We start from the raw sequence: 26,961 nt of genomic DNA on the forward strand, positions 1-26,961 counted from the left end.
ATGTCAGCCAGTCGAGTGCAGGGCCTGTAATGCCAATGGCAGCTAGTCTGGTGAGCAGAAGGAAATGTGGTACCGTATCGAAGGCGGCAGAGAGGTCTAATAAAATCAGAGCCGCTCTGCCACCTCCATCCAGACATTCCCGGATAGCCTCGGATATTTCCACTAGGGCAGTCTCAGTGCTGTAGGCCGCTCTGAAACCTGATTGGGCTGGATGGAGTGCCTGAGAGGTTTCAACAAATTTGTCCAGTTGATTGAATGCGACCTTTTCACATATTTTGGCAAGAGCTGGCAGCAGTGATATAGGCCGGAAGTTGGAAGGGACGGCGGGGTCTAGCCCGTTTTTCTTTAGAAGTGGGAGCAGTTTCGCCTGCTTCCAGCAAGCCGGGACAATTGCAGTAAGCAAAGAACGGTTAATAATATGAGTCACCTCATTTCCGACTATATATGCTAGTTCCGCAAATACTCTAGCAGGACAAGGGTCAGAGGGGGATCCTGATTTTAAGGCCGCAAGGATATTATCGATGTCCAGTTTCTCTACCGGGGCAAAGTTAGTAAACTGCTCCGTGGGATCAGGCATCGTAGGGGAGGGAGTGGCCAATTGAGATGGGAAACTGTTACAAACATTTAGCAGATCATCCTGAATTTTTTTGATTTTGTCAACAAAGAACACAGAGAGTTCTTCGCACCATTTCTCAGAGGAGGCCAACAGAGGTTGAGCTGCACAGGGTGAAACAAAGCTTTTTACAATAGTAAAAATTTCCTTGCTATTATTGTTGGCTTTGTTGATTCGCCCTGCAAAGTAGTGGCTTTTTGCAGATCTAATAGCCGCATAGTACTTTTTTTGTGCCACCCTCAGTTCTTTCTTTGCCTCAGGGAGATATGCTTGTCTCCAAGTCTGTTCAAGTTTTTTACAGCCTGATTTAAGGTCACGGAGAGAGTGGGAGAACCAGGGTTTGGAAGGGGTAGAACGTAGTCTGCAGACCCGGCATTTTTTTATAGATACAGCAGTCCCTAGTTCAATCCATGAATTAAATGAGCTGACGGCCGACTCAATTTCAAGGGGAAGAACTGGGCGGGAGGTGACTAAACAATCAGACAGGATATCTACATTAATTTTCTGTGCATGAACAGCTTGGGGGCTGTTCTCAGCTGAGCGGGTCAAAGTCCAGGCAAACCTGATCAGCCTATGGTCTGACCATGTCACTATCTCAGGGCGGGCCATGTCAATGTCAAAATTAGTACAAACCAGATCAAGGACATGTCCACCTGAGTGAGTGGGTGCCTCAACCCATTGTTTTAACTGAGTCATGGCAAGAGCTTCGTTTAGGCGGACCGTCTCTGAGGAGTCCGGGCTGTCAACATGGATGTTAAAATCCCCCAGGAGGAGATATCTAGAATATCTTAAAGCCCGTGGAATTATAATATCTTCCAATGCGCCCAGAAAGTTACCGGCATGGCCTGGTGGCCTGTAGACCAGAGTGCCTCCTACGGTGAAATGAGAGCTAAGTGTTAATGAAAAGTGAAACACCTCTGCGTCAGCTAGTGGACCATGAAGGTCGTGGGAAAAAACCCATTGTTCTCTAAAGACGGCAGCAATACCGCCTCCTCTACCCAGAGGGCGATCATTCCTAAAAATTTTGAAGCCCCGTGGGATAGCAAATTCAACTGACGGGCCGCATGTCTCACTTAGCCAGGTTTCCGTGATAAAGAGTAAGTCTAGCTGATTGTCGCTCAATAATTCAAAAATATCTGCAGCGTGTTTGACCAGTGACCTAGCATTGATCAAGCCTGCTCGGATGCGTGAGGAATCAGAAGGGCTTTGAGCATGACAGTTTAAAATGGGTTGTAAGCGAAAATTGCATTCATGACAAACCCGTGAGGTACTGTCTGCTACCTCCCATTTATCAATACATAGGCAGGTGTTGGCTTGTAGCGCCATAAGGTACTCACGAGAATATCGAGTACTAGTCCTATAGGGCATCTGTGGAGCGCCGACAGGGGGGCTGGCGCTGGCCGCGTCCGGGACACGGACGGGCACAGACGGGCCCTCCTTTGGCGCTCCTTCGGCGCGCAGTCGGCGCGCCCGCTGCGCGTGTCCGCTGCGCGTCTTAGAGTGCATGACTACTTGTAGACCAAGCCCAACCCTCCGCTGGACCGCTAACTCGGGTCCTGCAGGGTCCGGCCCACACTCAAGATGGCGCCCGACCTAGCCCTCCACAACAATCGGCACTTGAAGCCGCGGTGGACCGGGGCTCAGGGGGACCAGATCAATGCAATACTTTGTATAGGTAATTTTAAAAGGTACACAAATTTATAACACAGCAATTTTTAAAATCAATTGAAAGTGTTAAAAAAGAGATTCGATAGTGCAGTGGGAAACAGGAGAGAGCAGAGGAGAGCCCTCGCAATCTGCTCGCCTTCTCAAGCGGTATATCGAGGTGCTGCCACCACCCCAAGCAAACGCCCAGACCCACGAGCACCAGATCTACTTGTAGACCAAGCCCCACCCTCCGCTGGACCGCTAACTCGGGTCCCGCAGGGTCCGGCCCACACTCAAGATGGCGCCCGACCTAGCCCTCCACAACAATTGGCACTTGAAGCCGCAGTGGACCGGGGCTCAGGGGGACCAGATCAATGCAATACTTTGTATAGGTAATTTTAAAAGGTACACAAATTTATAACACAGCAATTTTTAAAATAAATTGAAAGTGTTAAAAAAGAGATTCGATACTGCAGTGGGAAACAGGAGAGAGCAGAGGAGAGCCCTCGCAATCTGCTCGCCTTCTCAAGCGGTATATCGAGGTGCTGCCACCACCCCAAGCAAACGCCCAGACCCACGAGCACCAGATCTACTTGTAGACCAAGCCCCACCCTCTGCTGGACCGCTAACTCGGGTCCCGCGGGGTCCGGCCCACACTCAAGATGGCGCCCGACCTAGCCCTCCACAACAATCGGCACTTGAAGCCGCGGTGGACCGGGGCTCAGGGGGACCAGATCAATGCAATACTTTGTATAGGTAATTTTAAAAGGTACACAAATTTATAACACAGCAATTTTTAAAATCAATTGAAAGTGTTAAAAAAGAGATTCGATACTGCAGTGGGAAACAGGAGAGAGCAGAGGAGAGCCCTCGCAATCTGCTCGCCTTCTCAAGCGGTATATCGAGGTGCTGCCACCACCCCAAGCAAACTTAATAATGCGTTTTGATAATTCATTTAATAACTTATACATTATTAAAAAATATTATACATTACAAATACATCTACACACATAAAACAATAACATAGATAAAAAGTAAATATTTATATGTAATGAATTAAAAAAATTAAATATGCTTTCAATATTTTTAAAATTAATTATATACTACGTTATCAAAAATAATAAAAAAATATTAAATAGCTAAATAAATAAAACTACTATTCAAAGTCCCAAAAAAACTACAGTAATAATAATCTTGGATAGAGTAACACTTAAAATTACTATTCCAACTTCAGAATCTTGCAACAGTAGGGAAAGCGTTGGATAGCGTAGGGGTAAAAATTACTATTCCAACTCCACAGGGTGAAACAGTAGGGCAAGAGCTGGATAGCGTAGGCATAAAAATTACTATTCCAACTCCAGAGAGTGCAACAGTAGGGGAAGCGTTGGATAGCGTAGGGGTAAAAATTACTATTCCAACTCCAAAGAGTGAGACAGCAGGGAAAACGTTGGATAGCGTAGGGGTAAAAATTACTATTCCAACTCCAGAGGGTGCAACTGTAGGGAAAGTGTTTGATAGCGTAGGGCTAAAAATTACTATTCCAACTCCAGAGGGTGCAACAGTAGGGAAAGCGTTGGATAGCGTAGGGGTACAAATTACTCTTTCAACTCCAGAGAGTGAAACAGTAGGGAAAGCGTTGGATAGCATAGTGGTAAAAATTACTATTCCAACTCCAGAGGTTGCAACAGTAGGGAAGGCGTTGGACAGCATAGGGGTAAAAATTACTATTCCAACTCCAGAGGGTGCAACAGTAGGGAAAGCGTTGGATAGCCTAGGGGTAAAAATTACTATTCCTACTCCAGAGAGTGAAACAGTAGGGAAAGCGTTGGATAGTGTAGGGTAAAAAAAAATAAAGCATATATCCTTTAGAGTGTAGTAAGGAGAAAAGTACATAAGTCATTCCTTTGGTAAAAACCATCCATGGACTTAATGTGAGTCAGTATCAATTTCAGTTACTTATGAGAGCCCTTCTGTACACGGGTTTAACAGTTCAGGGATCCAGGTCTATGCCCTAGTGTAAGGGAAATCGGTTATGGGTTATGGGTAGGTAGTAGGTGTTTGCTAAATCCAGGACCATATCTACCCATCCCAAAGTTATTTTATTTGTATGATCCTGCATGGGGAATATATGTAGTCCTTGGATAAAAATCATGCAGCTCCCATATTCCGATTGAGCCATCACCCATTTGTGGCTGCCAACATCGGAAATGTTTGATGACTCGAGGGTCCCTGAAGTTGACCAAAACCAGGTCTCCCGATATGTCCTTGGGGATAGGTCCCAACCACCCTACCCTTCTAACATTTAAGATCGTTCCATCGATATTCTGTGGTAAGGGTCTATTCTTTGTCAACCAGAAAGACACCTTGTTTGCTAGGTCTGCTGGTCTTTCAATTTTACTATTAGTTAGCTTGGGGACGCCCGAGAGGATGGACACAAAGGGTGCAGCCTCCGGTGGTAGATCTATATGTTTTGCCCTTATTTGCGTATTACCGTAGTTTTTGGACTTCCCCTTTTTCAGCGGGAGTGGTTTAATCTGGCCATCTCTAGATGCAGGAATCTGGGCTATTAAGGGATTTGGTATGACTAATGTTTTAGATGTATTAGGGACAAATACATGAGTTTGTATGGTATTACTTTGTAAAGGGAGGATGGGAATATCAGTAGTCACTAGGGTCTCAACTTGATTCTTTCCTTCAATTCTTTTTAAGATCGTTAGGTTTGCCCTGGTGGATTCCTCTATAGAACAAAGATTTTCCCCTGTTGCCCCAATTCTTTTTTACCAGTGGGGAAATTAAAGACCTGACCAGGAGGTCAATTTGGGCCAATAGTTCAGATGTTGCAGTATTTACAGTCAGCTCCAGATTTGAACGTAGCTCTGGTGTTTTAAGGGTGTTGTTAATTCCTGAAGGGGGACTTTGATGCAATCTTTGTATTTTAGCTCGTCTTTCCCTCTGTTTAGGCCCTTTGTGCTTTCTATTTGGGTAGGGTACCTGAACATTTACTGGCTGTTTTATAGTATCTGTGGGTGTTGACAGAGAAGGAGTACCAAGATGACTTGAGTTTAGTTGAGGTGTGGTAATAGACTGGGGGCTAGTGTTTCGCAATGCACCTACAGAAGCACTTATTAGGTCATTCCTGTTTTCAATGTTGGTATAGACAGTTTTACAGAGCATATTTAGTTCATCCAGTAAAGAAAGATTTTGTATTTGGTCTGGTGGCTCCATAGCTGAGTGGTTGCTAGATGTGGATTCTATACAAAGACTCTTTTCTACTCTTTCTATAACAGACTCGATAGCCGATGTGGTCTTGATTAAATAATTTTCCAATGTCCCTTTCCGTTGCCCCCCCCTGGGGTATGTTATTCGTGCGAGAGCCTTTATCTGTCATAATGTTGTTAACTTCATGGAAATATATATATGACAGAGGGCTGAGTAACAACGCACGTACACCAATAGTTTAGCAACAGGGAGGTAAAAGGGTAGACCAGTAGAGGATACCGAAGAAAATATGATTACAAAGCTGTGCTCTCGCAACTACATTAAGGTGTCACAGAAAAAAAGTACAATGACCAATGTGATTCAATGAACAGAAGCAGATTCTTTCGTGTGTTTCTTGTCACAGCAAGATGATGGTTTATTTGTATCCAGACTTGAGGAATATCACAGTTAGCCGACACGTGTTTCGTTGTGTATAGTTGAGTCAACACGACTCTTCAGGGCTTAAGACTCAACTCCAAACGTATGGGTTGAGACTAGTCTGGACCTCGTGGTTGTGTTCACTATGTCATTAAGAATCAAAATTGTGACTGAGTAGGAATGGTGTATCCAGTGGAGTCACGTGCAAGATACACTTTTTGCTGCTAAATTCCGCCCTATTGGGTAGGTCAGCGTCTTCGAATATTAGCGCTCTGAATGCGGGTGCGTATCAGGCAGTAACCGGGAGGGGATCCATCTGTATAAGTGCTGCAGAAAACGGGTTCGTTTTCTCTTTGGCGGCGTGCCGTGGTGCGGTATCCCTCCTCTGTTGGTTCCCGGTCGTCGTCTCTCGTGTACCGAAGAAAATATGATGACAGCCACTTTTAGTGGATTTGTTAGTACAAAGTTACCTCTCGTTTTCCATTGAACATACAGGCGGCAATCAAAAGGGGGTGGCCCATCCCATCCTCCTCGTGCCTCTGAGGGCCACGGAGGGCCCGCCCTTTGCCCGGGCTTCGCCCGGCGTTCCGCGATGCAGGAGCTCCCCAGTAACTTTATGCGCCGGCGGGCGCAGGAACAGCGTCGGCGGCGTGCAAGCCGCAAGTGGTGTTGGGGGATGTGGTCCCGGCGGGTATGCACCACGAGTGTCCCGGTGCTCCGTGCAGGGGGTCAGGAAGTGCTGCGGTGGCTCAGGAGCGGAAGCGGCATCAGCAGGTTAGTGCCCCCAGCTCATTGGCAATGTCCCCCGCTCCCCTGAAACTCCCCAGTAACTTTATGCGCCGGCGGGCGCAGGAACAGCGTCGGCGGCGTGCAAGCCGCAAGTGGTGTTGGGGGATGTGGTCCCGGCGGGTATGCACCACGAGTGTCCCGGTGCTCTGTGCAGGGGGTCAGGAAGTGCTGCGGCGGCTCAGGAGCGGAAGCGGCATCAGCAGGTTAGTGCCCCCAGCTCATTGGCAATGTCACCATTAAATATTAATTAATAAATATTAGTCACCAAATAATAAATACTGAACAATAACATATTTTTATTACAAAAAAATATTAAATATTGAAAATGAATTCACAATTAAAAAATATTAAACAATAAAATTATTTTTCTTACCAAAAAATACGTTTTATGAAACATTGATTACCAATTAATTACAAATAATTTCCAATTAATAAAAATTGTTTAGAAATAAAAAATAATAATCGCCAATTTACAAAATTAATTACGAATTAAAAAGTTCTTTACCAATTAAAACATTATTTACCAATGAAAAACATTATTTACCAATTAAAATAATTAATTGCCAATTAATAATTAATTAAAAATAAAATAATTATCAATACCAATAAATAAAAATCAATCATTACTTAATTACAATTAAACTACTTCCCACCCAATTCCCCTATAAATTCACAACCTGCTACAGATATAAACACAACAGGTATTTAAAATTAATTTATAATTCCTAAAAATGTATAATTAATTTATTATATTTAAATTACTTCCCACCCTGATCCCCTATAAACCCACAACCCGCTCCGGTACTAAAACATAAAATTGACTTAAAAATAACATTATTAATTTGTAAAAATTGTACACATATAATTTAAAACAAGCAAAATACTTAATACACATACATAATAAAATAAATACCAATAATACAAATATCGATATTAGTAACATCGAGATTAGATACATCCATATATATGCTATCGATATTACTAACTTCGATATTACTTACATCAATATAATAAAATCGATATTACTTACCTTAGGGTCGATATTCTGTCCAATGATATTCTTGGCCTCAATATTCTGTACCTTCGATATTTCCAACTCAATATTTTTGTAGGTCGATATTTAAAACTCAATATATAGACTGTGCACCACTGCCAACACATCTGAAAGTGTGGAGTATGCAGAACAGCACCACATTAATTTCTGCATGCAAAAGCCTCTTGTGAACAATGGTGAAAACACCACGACACCACAACCTTGCTGATGCTCTCATTACCCATTCCACTGGCGCTGGTTTTCTCAACCTGAGGAGGATTATCTATGAGCTAAAGTACTGCCATTCAGCTCCCTGTCTTGCAACCTTTACATGGATATCTGAAGCAGTGGACAGGTGCATGAACCTGCTGGGCTATCCTACTCTGAAAAGTAGAGGAAGCAGCTGCGCCCATGCAGGTAAGAGCGGTGGGACAATAATGCCGGGTTGGGGGGATTTTGAAAGACGACCACGAGAGAAAATTAAATAAATTATGAATTTTCCCTCTTTGTCGAAATCCCCCCACCCGGCCCTACCTGCAGGGGCCGTGGCTGAGAGGAAGTGATGCAACACACCGCAATTTATATTCCGATTGCGACGTACATTAAAGTGGCAGATTCAAAAAAAGGATTTACTTTAAAGAAAAAAAGAAATGTGTCTGATGAGCCAGAGCAGGACCCTCAAGACACTCCAACCTCTTCAGCTCTTGAACCATATTAGAGTCATTAAATGCCAAAGAAAATAATCCTACTATAAAGTGTTACGTCTTTGCTTACAATCTCACTCACTCGTGCCTGTAGGTCTACCTCAATGGGCCCTGCAGGGTACGTGGCAGATAGATGGATGGGTATTTCTGAGGAATAAAATGCTTCTCATAATTATGCCCTATCCTGTAGAGGATCACAAGGGTGTGGGGCCCAGCATGAACCTCAGAAGGGGCTAAGAGTTATACACTTATTAAATTTAATTAAATGATGTGATCCCTCCGCCCAAAACAAGTGAGGTGCTGGTGGCCTGTACCCACACCTCCTCCTAAAATAAGAATTATATCTTTGCAGTTTGGCACATCAGTGTAGAAGTTTTACCAATTCGGTTCCTAAGTATATCTTGAAGTTACACATACATATTGCAGTTTTTGCACAGACCTGAGATCATAGTAGAAATGGGTACATTAGAAAAAAAGGCTCTACTCTTCTCTTTATATGACTAAAATAGGGGAGAAAGTAGAAATAGTTTCAAAGTTGGGTGCTCAAAACCACACTAGCAAAGAAATATGGGGTTTTTATAAGTCATGCGTCTGCTCAGAAAACCAACCAGAACGTGCTCAATAAAGTGCTGCTGTTGTATACATGGGTATATGTGACTTGACCAGTCACATGGCCTCTCGCTGCTCATCTTAACTTTAATACTGAGGCCTGAGTGTTGACAGAACATCTGCGATCCCTTGTGGGACTGCCGACTAGACCGTTCTTGGCTTGCTGCCCTTTCTATATCTCTATGGCATCAAGTTTTGATTTGATCTGATGGTAAAGCCTGCCACCTACTGGTTCTGTTTTGTACGGCATTGGCTCCCTCAAGTGGCCAAGCAGTGCCACAAATTAAAAAAAATCTGTGATACTCAGTTTAAACCAGGTCAGCAGCCTTTCAGCCGGTAGGGTACTGTCGGGCACACTCGGGTTTAACAGAATTTCGGACAGCCTATCTATGCACTTTGCCCCTGCTAACCAGAAGCAAAGTGCCTGTGCTCCTCCTTTAAACCTGGTTAAATTGTCTTATTCCTTATTGGCACATTTAACTTGCATATAAGTCTGTAGAATATGGTGTAGATACTGCACTCAGGGCATGGACTTTAGATGGCACTTGTGTACTGCAGCACCTATTGTGCCATCCACTACAGTAATAGTGCAAACATGGCTACAGGGGTATCCTATGTAGCTTGAATGCTGCAGTGGAAATACCTGCAGTGCAACCTGTAGCAATATCCCTTTTTGGCAGGTAAAGATCTCCCTATTAAATATTAGTAAGTTGCCTCTATATAGGCCCAAAATGCAAGGGCCATGATATTTAAAAAGTGGGACATGTAGATTAATTACATTATACTATGACCCTACAGTAACAAGCCCCACAGAGTTGTTTTCAAGTGGAAAGCGTAACTATCCTATGTAGATAACCAGAGTATGTATTAAAATTATAATGTTGTATCTCAGGAATGGGACTAGCTAAAAAATATGTAAACCACTATTTTTAATAGTGATTAAAAATCCATGTCAGTGATGAAGTTGAATTTTTACTACGCATAGTTGCCTTGAGGTCCTGGAGACTAATTTGCATTAACTCTCCAGCAACTCCTAGCCTGTACTTGGATTGAATAAAATGTAAATGAGGTGTGAAATTCCTCTCAGGAGCTACACAATAGGTTGACCTGAATGACCAAGGATGACTCCTCTGAATTCAGCAGAATATTCAGGTTTGTGCTGTAGGTATCCTGTGGGCACCATGTCAAATCCTGCTTGGTAGTCCGTCTGAAGAGAATGCAAACATTTTGGGGCCGATTCCGATTCGGGAAAAAAGTGTCCGTCCGAATCATATCCGGTGCCCTCTCTGTACGAATCGTACATGTCCGTCCGAATCGCGTAGTATGATCCGTATCTCGTCAATCCATCCGAATCGTCACGAACGGTATGAATTGCAAGGTTAAAACTGTACGACACGGACCCTCACAGTGAACGTTCGATTCCTAAACATGCCGTACGACCCGACGAGTATGATCCAGACCCGGGTATGAGGACGCGATTCATACGGTCCACGTCAGGTAAGGGCGATTCGTACGGACAACCACACAATCACATACACACCGTACAGTGCGTACACCCCATGATAGCAGGTGTACGCACCGTACCCCTGCAATCATGGGGTGTATACACTGTACCCCATGATCGCAGGGTATACTCACAGTACACCCTGCGATCATGGGGTACGGTATGTATACCCCATGATCGTGGGGTACGGTGTATACACCCCATGATTGCAGGGGTACGCACCGTACCCCTGCAGACATGGGGTGTACGCACAGTACCGGGGGGGGGCGGTCCGTACCTGTTTCAAGGCATACACTGCTACTCCGAACGTTTTGGGCTCCCGTAAAAAAAGCGTTGTACGGTGCGTACCCGACACGAATCGTACATGCTGGGTCGGGAAAACCTGCTCCGAACCGTACGGATGTCGCGTACAGCGGGTTCTGGGGGAGAATCGTGCAGAGAATAGAGTCGTACTGTCTTTGTACGATTGGTATGGAGTCCTGCTCCTGGTACGAATTGTACGTCATCGTACGTACGGGGGAGGTTGCAGGGTACGATTCGTATGGGAAAAACGCTCCGTACAGCTATTCAGAGCGCATTTTCCCAAATCGGAATCGTCCCCTTTGTGTTCTGAAGCGGGTCAAAAAGGTCAGGAACACAATTTAGAACAATTATTGTGTATATGCTGTCTGAGCATTGAGGGACCCTTCTTTGTCTGAATAGACTCCTGGTATGTTTTTGGGTCTCGAGCCTGCATCAAACCAGATTTTAGTGAAAAATTAGGAAAGGACACTGGTTGATTTCTCTACGATAATGTCCCACACACCACCAGCCCTCAGAGCCCGCGTTTAGTGTGTCCAATAGCTATTGCCATCTTGACAATACCATGGTACATGGCATTTTGGGCCTGTTTACAGCAACTGCAACAGTAACTGTTGAAAAATTGGGTTGGGTTGTCAGCAGGAACGTTTACTCCATTGGGTAGGGAGTGACTAGAAGTCAGTCCCCACTAGCTGGTGCCAGGCATAAATGTGGCACCTTAACATATCACCCTCAGAACAACTTCTGGATCAGAGGAAAAACAGAACAGGACCTGATGGCTGTGATGGGAAAGGAGTCCTGAAAGATTTGAACCTGCTACCTGTCCTTTTCTGTGTTGGGACCTAGAAATATTTTTGACTAAAACTTGAAAAGCTCCAGAGCGCTTCAACCCACGCTATGGGGATTTTCAACTAAAAAGTGACAAAGTCCCATTATGATTTAGGACTTAGACATTTTTTCACACTGAGCAAATTCCAGGCTTCATTGGGACCAATCTGCTTGCTCTAACTGACCAGGGATCCATTGTGGCCAGCCTCCAATAGCGTTTATGTCTCGGTTTACTGTGACCATAGACTACCATTGGCATTTTGCACTTTTTGGGACTATATTTATTTAAAACTTTAAACGTTCATATCTCACTTGCTCAGTATTGGATTTTTGTCAATTTTGTGGCATTTAGTTAATTAAAATGTATTCTATCTTTCAAATTCACTTTTACATTTATATCGCCTTGGGTTTTGACTTTACTACTGTTTTGGTACATCAGAAGTACTTTACACATGACCCTAAATTACGCCTGTCTGCTCATGCATAGCTAGCAAGGGGGTGAGCTCTGTTTAATTTAGTGACTTTGAGGGGTCACCCTGACAAGAGTTGTGATTATTGCTTGAGATGGGCAGTCGTCCCATCCCAAATAATAATCTAGGTTCTTACAATACTTATCTCTGTACGAACTGAGTCACAATCCAGAGAGGGAATCCAGCTTCAGGTGGAGAATAGTCAAGTTACACAACAGGCATTCAAACATTTCGAAGACCCTCTGTAACATGTTCACAGATGACATGCGGATACAGCAGCATCTCAGCATGGCCCAGAGTTCTTCTCACCAACCTGCACCAGGTTTGCTTGGCAGTTATGATTAAACCATATAAACTTCTCCTTCAGACATCTCTATGGCACCATTGCCCTGCTACTGAACATGAGCACTGATGGAAATCACTGATAATCCTGCTTCTAACCTTTCTTCAGAGCAGGTGTCATGTGTGAATCATGTCAGCATCTATTGGGTTTGAGATTTTCCTTGATGATGTTTAAAATATGTAAGGTTTACTTTCTGCTTTATAGGTCTTTATATGTCTCAATCAACTGTAAGTACTTGTACAGTCTTGGTCAGGGTTTAGTCACCTTCCCCGGGTGGCTTCTAGTGAATTATTTATGATAATAATTTGCATTTCTGCAACATAGGACAAGACCCATCTTAAATCCATTAGGTAAGCTATTTGGGTGTTGTCGATAGTCTAATTTCATATGACATAGCGATTTACCACACTTCTCATAAAATACTGAACAGAATGCAAAACTGATGAATCGTTTTTCATTTTCTCCGACAATCTAGGAAACGCAGCCGAAGCTGATCTAAGCCATTTAGACCTAACGAGGCGCTAGCATTGCTCAGTGCCCTGAATGAACGGAAAAATCTCAAAAACGGGTAAAAAATTAAATGTGCAAAGCCAGCCTCACAAAACACGCATGCGCAAGCACTGAAAATAAGTCACCTTAACAGTCCATTGAATCTGATGACGCTGGGATTCCCACACTGATTTTCTTACCAATCCTTGGAATCCCTGGTTGACGGACCTCTTTAGTCTGCATAGAAGTGTAAAGGAAGTTCTCTAATTTCATACCTTTAACAGTTTGCAAATGAACAATGCATCTTAATCTAAAGGACCACCGACTACGTAATGAAGTTTAAAGATTTATTACAGAGACAAAACTAACTGAACATACAAGCACCTCAGAGAGAGGTTCAAGAAATAAACTGGCACTAATACAAACAAAATCCTACGCAGGAGTCTCAGTCGACTCAAAATAAAGAGCAAGGTTAATTCAAGAAGCATTAGGAACGCAATTACAGTTCCCACTGGAAAACTCAACTGCATCTGCTCCAATGGAAAAGAAAGATTAGTCTGTCCCTACACGAACTCTAAGGTGACATCCCTACTTAACATACCTCCCAGGCAAGAGAAAAAAGGTGTCAGCTGTGAAGGCTCCCTACGAAGCACATTCACTCTTTCCAGGTAAGTAGCCTAAACTACCGAGCTCTTTCTAAGATGCTCCTTAAATTCTCCTGCCTAGTCCCCTCTAAGTCCCATGCCTAACTGCATATCCAATTGGACTGCCTTAGACAGGACTCAGTCTAATTCCAACTGACTCTAACCCTAGCTTCAATAGCAACTGACTCTCCACCCCGGGGCACTTTCCCTAATACAAAATCCCCAAAACAGTGTACAGGCCCATGGCACTCCTCCTTCAGACAGGTGCAGACCCTCATACTTTTCCAGCACCGATTTGTCTTCTTCCAAACACCGTTGTTGTGTCCTTGGGTCCTAGGCATCTTCTCCGCCAAATGTTTCAACCGTGCATTCCAGCGCACTCCCTTCGTCTCTACTCCTACCAGTCTAACTTCTAAACAATGGCTCATTCTACTTAACAAGCTACATGGCCTTGCACCTGCAAAAGAAATGCATGAGAAACAATACTCTGCACGCTCTAAGTTACAATTTGAAATTCAACTGCGAACAGGAACCTTTTTCCCAAGGTATATTTCAACTCGACATTTCTAGTCATGCTAAGAAAACCACAGTTAGGCCTCTGCTGGCGTTTTCATGTCTCAGGCCTTAATTCTTTTAAATGCATTTCTAATACAACAACATTAGCATTTCATTAATTAATTCTAACATTACATTTCATATCTGCAATCGTTATTCTCATGTTAAAGCATTACATATCTTATTAGGAAGCCTACACGTGCAATTTTAACATGGCACGTTCAATCCCAATGCGTATTTTACATACAAAGCAATTAATTCTAAGTTACTTAAGGCATGATTCTCTCAACTAAACACTACATTAATCTGCAAAAGATATGAACATAATTCTACATATTGCATCGATCCCCGGCCTAGTACTACATTATAAAATCACCTAAAACGGCCCTCTAAATATTCGGGTGCTGACTACTTGGGATTATGGTGCACCCCTACAATTTTCAAACAACATGGCGCTCTATCTAAACCTAGACAAAGATACTCAAAACACTCTCGATCTTGTAACAGAACCACATAAAAATTGCAGAAATCGGTGACATATTTTTGAACTAATCGTACTGTGACTTTGCATAGAATAATCCAACAGGCACTTCTGGGACATGCAGGTGAATGACATGTGCCTGAGTCATGGTGGACAACACTTTTCACCGAGCAGTCGCACAAAACGTGCCTTCAATAATTTGTATGCCTCTCTTAAGCATTGTTCTTTACCAAAATGGTTCATAGCAACAATCAAACCATCCTGTTAATTTTTTCATTGTTCATCTGCATCACCAAAAGCCATTAAAGATCCCTCTGCGACTGCCACTGGCAAAAACCACAGGATTCATACTCACACTGCAAAAACTCCTCTGCGTTAGCAGATCTACTCATATTTCTAAAGACAGCAGCAATCACTGCATAAGTGAACCAGGCACACTGATTACTTTATCCTTTAGTCTATGAAAATTAGCTGCCCTACCAGAATTACTGAAAGTGGCTACCCAGAAACTTACAGAATCACTGCACCTATTGCAAAATCAACCTGCCATCACTGCACCTATTGCAAAATCAACCTGTCAGCTTCTTGCATACGGTAGGGAGAGAATCGCAAAAAACATCTTTGATGTTAATGTTGCATTTCTCTTGCACCAGATGGTAAGTGTAACACAGAAACATCAGGAGAAGACCTACTAAAAATAGCCATTATATCATAAATGAATTTCCACCAGTCAGAAAGGACCTAGAGGAATACAGATGAGATATTCACATTATAAGTGGTTTGAAAGCATTTGCGGAAATGTGACAAGAAGCAATGTCCCATAATTTAGGAAAAAATTAATTTTTGGGTGTGTTTCTAACACATTGGTGATTGTGTAAAAATAGTGCAAAGGATAATCCCGCCGTTTTCTTTCATTATGATCAATTAGTACCTGAGAGTAAAGTGTGCTCCTTTGCTATTCAGGCTTGCTTAGAGCTGATGGTAATAGCAAATGCGAAACGTAGATGTTGAACATCAGGGGTCATAGGGAATCCATGGGGACCGCTGTTTGTAAACCGCACAGAGTTAAAGTATCAGTCAGACTCACTATTTTCCCTGCAACCAAGGAAGGAGTGGAGCGATTTCAGACACCACCACAGGTTATATCCAACGTCTGTAGGAGAACAACATATTTATTTTGGTTCACCCTATCAAAAGCTGCAGGGAGGAGGATGAGTAAGACACGTCAGCTTTTTCAACTATATCATTCGAAATCATTATCAGGGCGGTAGCATCACGTGCCAGAATGAGAGCTTGCAGTGGTTCAGATCCAGATGTGCACACTGTTCAAAATTGTGATTTTTGCATGAAAAACGTTCTTCCTAAGTCTGCGGTTGCCTGGCTATGAGGAAGTAATTTCCTAATTTTAGGGAGGGGTTCTGAAACCTTGATTAAAAGTGTTTTGCGATGGAGTAAATCAAGGTCATTAGGACAGCAAATGTGTTGGGAAGAGGGAGCCCAATGATTTGGACAGTGAAGCCAGGGCACTGAGATGGCTTTTATGCTAGACACTTATCAATGGACTCTATGGTTCTATTGGTGGGTATTGTGAAAGTATATTTTATTCCTTGACTAGGGTGCAGGTTTTTTTCAGTATGCCCTGTGGTAGTCAGTGGGGTGACGGTGATAAGATCCTGGGTGTTACTCCTAATGCCATTAACGCTTTCCTTAAAGAAAGTGTCAATGTTCTTGCATAGGGATGGTGTAAGGAAATGCCCCTTTTGCATGATCATCCCCAGGTTTTTAGACTGATGTCGCCTGATTTTTTTACTCTGAAAATGCACTGAGTCCTGCTAAGCAGGCCTCAGTGCCATTGCTCTGACCCTTGAAAGATATATATCTGAGTGACTCACCCAATTGGCATAAGTTAACTTATTTATAAGTCTGAAGTATATGATACCAGGAGTACCCTGGGCCTGCAAGTTAAAGTGTTCCTTATGGACTGCAGCATTTATTCTACCACCACAAGTGCAAAAAAACAAAGCATGACTCTCAGCCCACATTTGCCAGCTGACAGAGCAGTTGTTACAATGCTAACTCGAATTTGCCATTTAAGGTAGTGGCAAAGCCCAAACCGTCCTTTTTATTAGATATGTCACCCTTAAGGAAGGCCTAACAAGTGCTAAGGCAGGGTGCTGTTTATTAAGAAGTGGGGTGTGTGTTTTTGCATGTCCTTGTAGCCCCATTGGCAAGTGCAGGATTACGTGCTGACAAGTCACCAACGCTAGCTTCTGAATGGGATTACTAAATATGATTTTTCAAGGTATTAAAAGAATTGTTGTATCAAACCCGAATTTAATATAACTTTTTCCCGAATGGCAATTTTAGAAAGTTGCCACTTTGTTGTCCAACGTTTGCCAGTGCTCTTTTAAGGTTTTTAGCCCCAGGCTCCTTCAGCCCTTCTGAGGGAACATGTGAACGACTCTCAGAAAGGAATACAAAGGGTCTGCCAATGGAAGAGGTGTGACCTCCCCCTGGCAGGAAGGCCAAACAGGACGAGAGCCGAAAAGGCGAGCTTCAAAGGGGAAACCGCCCTCAAAGTCAAAAGGCAAATGGTGGACACTAACGAGAGGGGCTGCTCATCTGTTTTTGCAAGCAGGCTGTCATTGGGGAAAGAAAGGGGGAAGCCTCTGCCCAACTAGTGTTCCGTGGAAGTGTAGCCCCTAGGTAGCCACATCTTTGGTACGGGCCAGGGGGCACCACACACAATGAGAAGGGTACTGCAATGTTGGAAGTGGGAATAAAAGTGCATTCTGGGCTAACTAGATGCCACACTTGCAAGGAAGTCATCACTATGTGGGAATGGACCTGATAGCCCATTGGCTAGAGCTTACCACATCGCACGAGGGTACAAACTGGGCATGAATGTGGAACTTGTGTGTGGAAATTGTGTGTGGTTGATAGAGAAAGGGTTTAAAGAGTAGCCTATGCATGGAATGAAGCAGACAGGTGTAATAGTCACATTTGCGAACCCCCCTCTCTCCTTTGCTTTCTGTAATTCAGCAAGTATAATAAACGGAAGTGAAGACCCTCAATCTCTTCATTTGCCAGGGATAAAAGAACCTGAGTTCATTAGGCACCTGATAATAGTAATGGGGAGTAATTGGTGACCATCTGAACCAGTGCATGTAACAATTCAATAAAGCAATCTTATCTCTAATAACATTAATATTGCCAAATTAGCTCTAGGAGCTTTATGAGGATGTCAGAGTCATTACTATTTATGCAATCTGGGTAATGCAATAGACTTAAATGATATCACTGTGCATAGCAATCATGATACACAATTCAAGCATGAACAGTCATAAGTGAAAAAGTATTTATTACAGATAAAGTTGTCCCTGACCTTTACAAATTCTGAGATAAACATCTACTTAAATAAACTATTGCATCCTTCACTACTATAGCTATTACTAAATAGGAATGTACATAAACTATTATTATTGTGCAAAATTGACCATTACTTGGCGGAGGCATAGGAGTCCCTCCGGGGGGCTGCGATATCCTCTCGCCTGCGACTGATTTAATTTAAATATTTATATTGTGCTTATTTTACCTGACATAAGCTGTGGGGAATGGGACTTATTCATTTCCGCCCCTGTCTGCAGTGTGTTGACGGAGATGGTACCTTTTTGCATACAATGAGGGCCTGTGGAGCACTTGCTCGGTTCTGGAGGGGGGGTTGTGGCGTGTCTGGCTGAGGTTCTGGCTTGGGATAGTGCCATGTCCCTGAAACTACTTTCATTACACAGCATTGTGGAGCTGGGTGACAACAGATACAAACAACACTTGCCATATCATGGTCTTACTCTTGCTAAGAGAGACATCGCCAGACATTGGAGGGCTGAAACTCCACCCTTGTTAGGCCACTGGGGGATGCCCACAGAACATCCCAAAATTTGGCAGCGGTGAGCAGACTACCTGGGCTTGATTCTTGAGCTGATTACCTCTTAGGACATGCATTTAGAGACTGAGATTCAGCACCATGTCCTGGACACACGTACTGCTTCATAACTCATGTGGACTGTGGGGTGTAGGCTGGGTGGGCATGGAGGGCAATGGAGGGCTAAAGCACATATAGTTAAGTCTTTTAATTGTATTATTCTCCCTTTATTAGCAATACTGTTTTGTCTAAGCACAGCACATATTGCCATTTCAAGGATTAAGGAACCAAATGTACATATATCCGGTACTCCTGGGACATACTGTGGCAGAAAATCTAATATAATGTGTTGTGAAAAAATAAATGGTGTAAAACTATGTTGTAGCTAATTTTTGCAGACCTGAATCTGCATTTGATCTGGTCCCAAGAGGAAAGCTGTGGGCAGTCCTGCTAGAAATGGGAGTCCCACCATATTTGTCTGAAGGGATTAAACAGTTACACAAAGGAAATTTTGCTCAAATACGATTTGGCAAATATGGGGAACTCACTACTCCCATGCCTATAGATTGAGGAGTTTGCCAAGGCTGCGTCCTTGCCCCGACCCTTTTCAGTCTCTATATAATTGGACTAGTTGATTTCTTAAACTCTGAGAAGGATTTAAACGCACCTAAGCTGGCAGCTCGTAATATCCTGGCCATGATGTTTGCTAATGATACCCTATTACTATCTAAAATCCCATGGGTATACAGAGGGTTTTAAATAAATGTGATGCCTTCTGTAAAGACAGAGGGCTTGAGATTAATTTACAAAAAAACTAATATATGGTATTTAACTCAGCCAAAAGTACTTGGTCAAACCCATGTTTGGATGGTAAATCCCTAGAGATGGTATCTACCCTTGAATATTTCGGCATGACTATTATTGAATACATGGATTGGGGAGCACAAATAAATAAAACATGTCTGAAATTAGTGCAAACAACAGGGGGTTTATAAAAGGTGTTTCAAAACTCCAGCCACAAATCAGTTGGCCCAGCAGTAGAGATATACAGGGTGCAAGTCAGAGGTGCTGCTCTATATGGAGCAGAAATATGGGGTCACGAATGCACCGATAGACTGACCAAAACAGAAAATTATTTTATAAGACAATTGTTTGGTCTTCCCCGTAGCACCCCACTCATTCCACTATGATTAGACTTGGGGGTTAGGTCAATTGCGGATGAAATCTCTCGGAGACCCCTTCTATTCTGGAGGTGCTTGTGGGCCACTCCAGAATTGCTCGAGTTCAGGGGAGAACTAAGAGAGGTGATGAGTCTACCAGGGGCATGGAAACTACCATGGCTAACATACATTAGGAACACCCTTACATCTATGGGTTTGGGAAACCTTTGGGACAACCCAGAAATGATATGTCCCACAGTCCCTAGGAAAGAGCTTAAGGGCCTTTTCTGGGAGGAAAAACTGTCCCAGCTCCAAGGAAACTTACCATAGCATTTACGGAAATAAAAGACCAGTATATACTAGAGCCGACACTTAATGACATCAAGCCACAAGGAAGCTCTATCTACAGTTTAGGCACGGGGTACTGCCATTGTGTGCCTTTATGAATAAATGGGTGGGCCTACAGATATTTGGTTGCCTGGCATGCAAGTGTGTAGAAGAATGTGAATTCCATGTGTTCTTTGTCTGTGCGGGCTATAGGAAAGCAAGAAAATGATGGCTGGTTCAGATATGCAGAAACCTGGGAACTAGAAAATGTGCAGAAGCCTTTAGGTTACTGAAATACAATACTAGCCTCTCCCTATAGTGTACTCAGTGGCAGGCTTTTTATTTTCTATGTGGTGCACCCAAAGAGTTTTAGTAAAAACATCCCCCAATGATGATGTCTAAATTTGAGTTTAACCTGCTTTGCTTTTAATTGATGGAATTTTAAATGAATTGTACGTCCGTTTTAGCAGAATTTTAACAATGTATATACTTAAGGTGCATATTATTGGTGAATAGGATCATTCCGAAGTAGGACCGTTGCTTATTGATCTTTAATAACGTTTTTTTCCTACTTGATTGAACTAATTTTCTTAATATATGGATTTTTAAATATGAGTAAGGTTTTGCAAACTTTCCATTACATTACGCACAAGCACTTTAATGTAACCTGGTATGCTGCTAACAAAGGTCTTCTTGACAGACACAAGCACTTTATATGAACATATGTATTATCATTTATGAGTTGACCAGAGATTCACTCTAAGTGCAATAAAAAAAAGTACATATATATATATATTCACTGAAAAAACCATAGGTTATAGACCATATATAGTTAGGAATTAGCATTTACAAAACCTTGAAAATTCACTGAAAAAACCATAGTTTATAGACCATATATCGTTAGGAATTAGCATTTACAAAACCTTATTTTACTCACACAAAACCATTGAAATTCCATATATAGTTAGTTGCACTAACTATATATCGCGCACCCGCAATCCACTGCTGATGATGTCACATACTACATCATTCATGACATGGTCAGTGACATCACTGATGACATCACTGATGACATCTCAAATGACATCACTGATGACATGACTGATAACAACATCCAGTGATTTTTTGTTTCTGTAAAGTTTAAATATGTCTTACATATTGAAGATTGAGTGGATGTGTAAGTGTCTGGACGAAGGATTTAGTAGGTGCATGACTAACTGTATGAGTGAGTGATTAAATGTGTCTCACTGAGTGCATGGGTTAGTGACTAAACTGTCTTAATTTGTGCATCATTATGTCTGTTGTTCTGTAAACTGCTGCATGTGTTGATCAGTAGCTGTATGAGTAACTATATGGGTTATTGATTGATTGCCCAAGTATTTGTATGGGAGACTGAGTGTGTGTGTGGCTGGCTGGGAGGTGTGTGACTCTGTGCAGATCAATGTGTACTTGTATCAATGATTGTATAAGAAGGTAAGTATGTGTTACTATATGTTTGAAAATGTAAGGTGCTCTATGTTTAACTGTATAGACAAGAAAATGGAAGTGTCATTGATTCTTTACATGACTGACTAGGTGAGTGAGTAACTCCATGGATGAGTGGCAGACTGTGAGTGTCTGTATAGGTGTATGAGTGCATATGATAGTGTTGTAAAGATGAGTGATTGTATGTATGAATGATTGTATGGGTGAATGAGTGAAGGTGTGTGTAGACGTAGGAATCAGTGAGTGCGTATGTAGTAACTAGTATTGGTGTGTCAATGGTTTCAAAAATTATACTCTGTATTTAACACTGGGTGAAACAGAGGTTATATTAAAATGTGAGGAGATGCATTGTATTGTCACATGAATGATATCATCAGTGATGTGGTCATTGATGTCAAATGAGATGTCATCAGTGATGTCATCAGTGATGTCATTTGAGATGTCATCAGTGATGTCATCAGTGATGTCACTGACCATGTCATGAATGATGTAGTATGTGACATCATCAGCAGTGGATTGCGGGTGCGCGATATATAGTTAGTGCAACTAACTATATATGGAATTTCAATGGTTTTGTGTGAGTAAAATAAGGTTTTGTAAATGCTAATTCCTAACGATATATGGTCTATAAACTATGGTTTTTTCAGTGAATTTTCAAGGTTTTGTAAATGCTAATTCCTAACTATATATGGTCTATAACCTATGGTTTTTTCAGTGAATTTTCAAGGTTTTGTAAATGCTAATTCCTAACTATATATGGTCTATAACCTATGGTTTTTTCAGTGAATTTCAATGGTTTTTTAATAGCAAATATCATAAGCTGTCGAATGTCAAGTACGTGGTAAGTGAAAACATTTTCGTGTTTATGCACACTGATCTGCTTTGAATGGTGCCCCCCCCCCTCATTTCTATTAGGAGTACTCTCTCTTTGCACATAGTGAAGGGTAGTTAACGCAGGCCTTTGCCCCCGTTGTAATACATCGTGCCTGCTTCTCTCTCCATTTGATTGATTGTTATCCAAGTATTTACTGTTTTAGAATTGGTTCTGTTTGGTTCATTCTCTATTTACAAACAAACACAGAGTCGCAATACTCTGTTTAGTCTTTGCAGATAACGAAAAATCGTGTAAAAAAAAAAAGAAAAGGAATCGAGCAAAATCAGTAGGCCACTAATGGGATCTCTTTTTGACCTCGCTAAAATAGAAACATTAGGAACAACCCCTCATGACAAATACAAAACTAGTGAAATGAACTGAACTCCACACAATGATGGCTGCAAAACAGCTCAGCTCCGCCACCCACCCCGCCCAAAATAACGATAAAGAGCGGCTGCCATGATTGGTTGCGGAATGGCCACGACGGAGCTACGAAATGGTGCTGCTCTCATGCTAACCCCAGCTTCAGTCTGAAACATCCAGAAACACTGTAGACTACCAATTCGATCAGTTCCGGTAGCGCCCCAATGTAACCCGGTAGAGAAGAACTAGCCCTCCCCTCTTTGACTAATGGTTCTTGTTGCCTGTCCCTTCTGTTGTCATTTAACAGAACTATTTAGCCTGCTGAAAGGGGTTGTGTTCCGACCGCTGGTTGGTGGAGACATTTTGACTATATTCTGGACCTGCGTTGTCGCGTAATGCGTCATATGACGCGCCGCGTTAGCGCATCCGGAAGTCATCCGGGGCGCGAAGCGCAGCGCATAACGTAAGCATAACAGGTCATGTGACTTGTTAATAAAACTTTTCATTGGTTCATTTTACTTTTCTTATTCTAATGATGAAAGGCTTGGTCATATGACCTAAAAATTACGCTTTTTATTACTTCCGAACATTATTTTTTCTTAAATATATGTTATAATGTTCCAGGCTAATGTACTTTCCCGGAAAATTTACAACTGTCCTGCAAGTAAAATATATTCTTTTTTCGAGAAAAAGAGCGTTTCTTCGTCCCATGACGGAGACGTTGAGCAAAAGAGGGTCGACCTGCTGTCTTAGTCGCCGATACGCCTGAATATGAGATTCTTATCGATCACTTTATGTTGCAGGAATAGAAAACACAACAGCCCTTGACCATTTATCTTTACTGCGTTCCTTCGTATTATACCTTTTACCCTTCATGTAATTGGTCTGCTTTATTTCACTTGCCTTTTAATGATTCTAAAACAGTGACTATCATTAAAAACTTTACCAATGTATATACTACTACCATGTTTTCTTTTAAAAACCTTTATTGTGAAAATTTCATTATACAAATACGGGCCTATAACCACGTGGGCCGGCCACGGAGCAAACTGTAATTGTATATGATGAGTAGACATTTACACTGTAGAGGAACGTAACGGGCGGGCCATTAGGTTGCAAGAACTAAGGTGTCTAACAGTTACGGAATCGGTGGACGTACATTTTATAATTAAAATACGACAGGGCCAGTTACAATAAAATTATCTAGATATACATTTGCGGGCAAGTACCATGGGTGACGTTAATTCAAACTTTCAATAGTGCAGTAATCAATAACACATCAGAACTTAATATCAATAGGGATGTCGAAATATTCAATCAATTCTCGTCCCCGCCCGCCATGTGCTTCAAAACTGCATACGTATCTCGTGATTTCAAGGTTCTGCAACCAGTACACAACAAGGAGTTACGAGTCCTATTTATTCCGGCGCCATTTTGGGCGAGGACGGGCAGGTCCAGGATATAGTCAAAATGTCTCTACCAACCATCGACTATGATGATGTTCATATGCTGTATTTATTAGAGTAACACTCATCTGTCCACATGAAATTAATTTGCCACAATCTAAACATGTCATTTTAATCTTTCCAAAGTTCTTCTAAATATTTGGGACCGTTTCCCTTGCCTCTGATGCTGTCAGTGCCACTTCTTTGATGAATGTACTAGCAGGTCAGGGGTTCTCCTCCAAATCTCTCTTTTATGCAGCACTATAATTAATTGGTGCCACCTCTCCATATGACGATGCATGGTATAGTTACCATAACTATATTTTTTTTCGGTTCCTCTGGAGAGTTCATCGTGGCAGATGAAGCGTGTAACGTACCGGGCATTTACCTTTTTTTGCATGTACAGGAAAGGAAAAAAAAATCGAGCGTCCGAGTTCTAAGGTGTCCCAGGCCCATTTTAGTGGACCAGGCCCAAATCCAAAGAACAGGCCGCCATTTTGAGAGTCCTGTTGCAGCCGCCTGTCGCTGTAGCATCAAGAGCAGCCGAAACTCAGCTGAATGGCAACTGAAACGGTAAAGGGGCGCCCCACTACAGCAGACGAGCCTCCACCTAGGAAGGCCCGTTCACGCCGCCTCCCCCCCCCCCCCTTCGGGCACCCCACGCCGTTATTCGGAGCAGTATTGTAGGATGGCCACACCAGTGCGGCAACTTGCTAGACATCACCTCGGTGGTAACCGAATCTCAGCGCCTTGTGGTGTCTCCTCTTCAGAAAATATTCTTGCGCTACCTTTGCCCCATTCACACATCGGTCCGCTACTAACGCCATCTCACAGGCTAATGGGGCGCCCCACGCCGAGTTTCAGCATTGTAGGATGACCACACCAGTACAGCAACTTGCTAGACATCACCTCGGTGCCATCCGGATCTCGGCGCCCCACTGCAGATGAAGTGCCTCTCAACTATGAAACCACCACGGTGACATCCGGATCTTGGCGCCTTGTGCTGGTTCCGGCCTATTCACACATCGGTCCGCTACTGACGCCATCTCACAGGCTAATGGGGCGCCCCACGCCGAGTTTCAGCATTGTAGGATGACCACACCAGTACAGCAACTTGCTAGACATCACCTCGGTGCCATCCGGATCTTGGCATCTCAACGCCTAGTGGTATCTTCCATACAGAAAATATTGTTGCGCTGCCTTTGGCCCCATTCGCACATTGGTCCGCAACTGACAGCATCTCACAGGCCAACAGGGCGCCCCACGCCGACTTTTACCATTGTAGGATGGCCACACCAGTGCCACAACTTGCTAGACACCACCTCGGTGCCATCCGGATCTTGGCATCTCAGCGCCTTGTGGTGTCAGTCAGAAACTATTGTTGCGCTGCCTTTGGCCCCATTCGCACATCGGTCCGCTACTGACGCCATCTCACAGGCCAACGGGGCGCCCCACGCCGACTTTCAACATTGTAGGATGGCCACACCAGTACAGCAACTTGCTAGACACCACCTCGGTGCCATCCGGATCTTGGCATCTCAGCGCCTAGTGGTGTCTTCTATTCAGGAAATATTGTTGCGCTGCCTTTGGCCCCATTCGCACATCGGTCCGCAACTGACACCATCTCACAGGCCAACAGGGCGCCCCACGCCGACTTTCAACATTGTAGGATGGCCACACCAGTGTGGCAACTTACTAGACACCACCTCGGTGACATCCGGATCTTGGCGCGTTGTGCTGCCTTCGGCCTATTCGCACATCGGTCCGCTACTGACGCAAACTCACAGGCCAACGGGGCGCCCCACGCCGACTTTCAGCATTGTAAGATGGCCACACCAGTGCTGCAACTTGCTGGACACCACCTCGGTGCCATCCGGATCTTGGCGCGTTGTGTTGCCTTCGGCCTATTCGCACATCGGTCCGCTACTGACGCAAACTCACAGGCCAACGGGGCGCACAGGCCAACGGGGTGCCCCACGCCGACTTTCAGCATTGTAAGATGGCCACACCAGTGCTGCAACTTGCTGGACACCACCTCGGTGCCATCCGGATCTTGGCGCGTTGTGTTGCCTTCGGCCTATTCGCACATCGGTCCGCTACTGACGCCGCCTCACGTGCCAACGTATTTTCTCCGCATTTTATACCCTATGCCGCATAACAGGTCATGTGACTTGTTTATAAAACTTTTCATTGGTTCATTTTACTTTTGGTTTCCTAATGATGGAAGGCTTGATCATATGACCTAAAAACAACACTTTTCATTGGATGAAAACTTTTTTTTTTCCCAAACGATGAAAGCCCCACCTTGTTTCTGGATGTTTCAGACTGAAGCTGGCGTCAGCATGAGAGCACCACCATCTCGTAGCTCCGTCGTGGTCATTCCGCGAGCAATCATGGCAGCCGCTCCCCACCAGAAGCCTACAGGAGTCGGGGGCCCCCAAAACTTTTGATGAATCCTCAAGGCGGAGGGGACGCTTTCGAGAATGGGGTCCAAGACCTAGCAGACTAGCGTCCGATTTCCAAGGTGTCCCAGGGCCATTTCAGTGGACCAGGCCCCAAAAGGAAACAGCCTGCCGCCATTTTGAGAGTCCTGTGACAGCCGCCTATCGCTGCACCGCAAGAGTGGGCGCAACTCAGCGGAATTGCGGCTTTTGACACAGTGGACCAAAAGCGGACGGAATGGCAACTGAAACGGTAAAGGGGCGCCCCACTACAACAGATGAGACTCCACCTGGAGAGG

Source organism: Lissotriton helveticus, chromosome 2_1 (genome assembly GCF_964261635.1).
Source record: "Lissotriton helveticus chromosome 2_1, aLisHel1.1, whole genome shotgun sequence".
Taxonomy (NCBI): domain Eukaryota; kingdom Metazoa; phylum Chordata; class Amphibia; order Caudata; family Salamandridae; genus Lissotriton; species Lissotriton helveticus.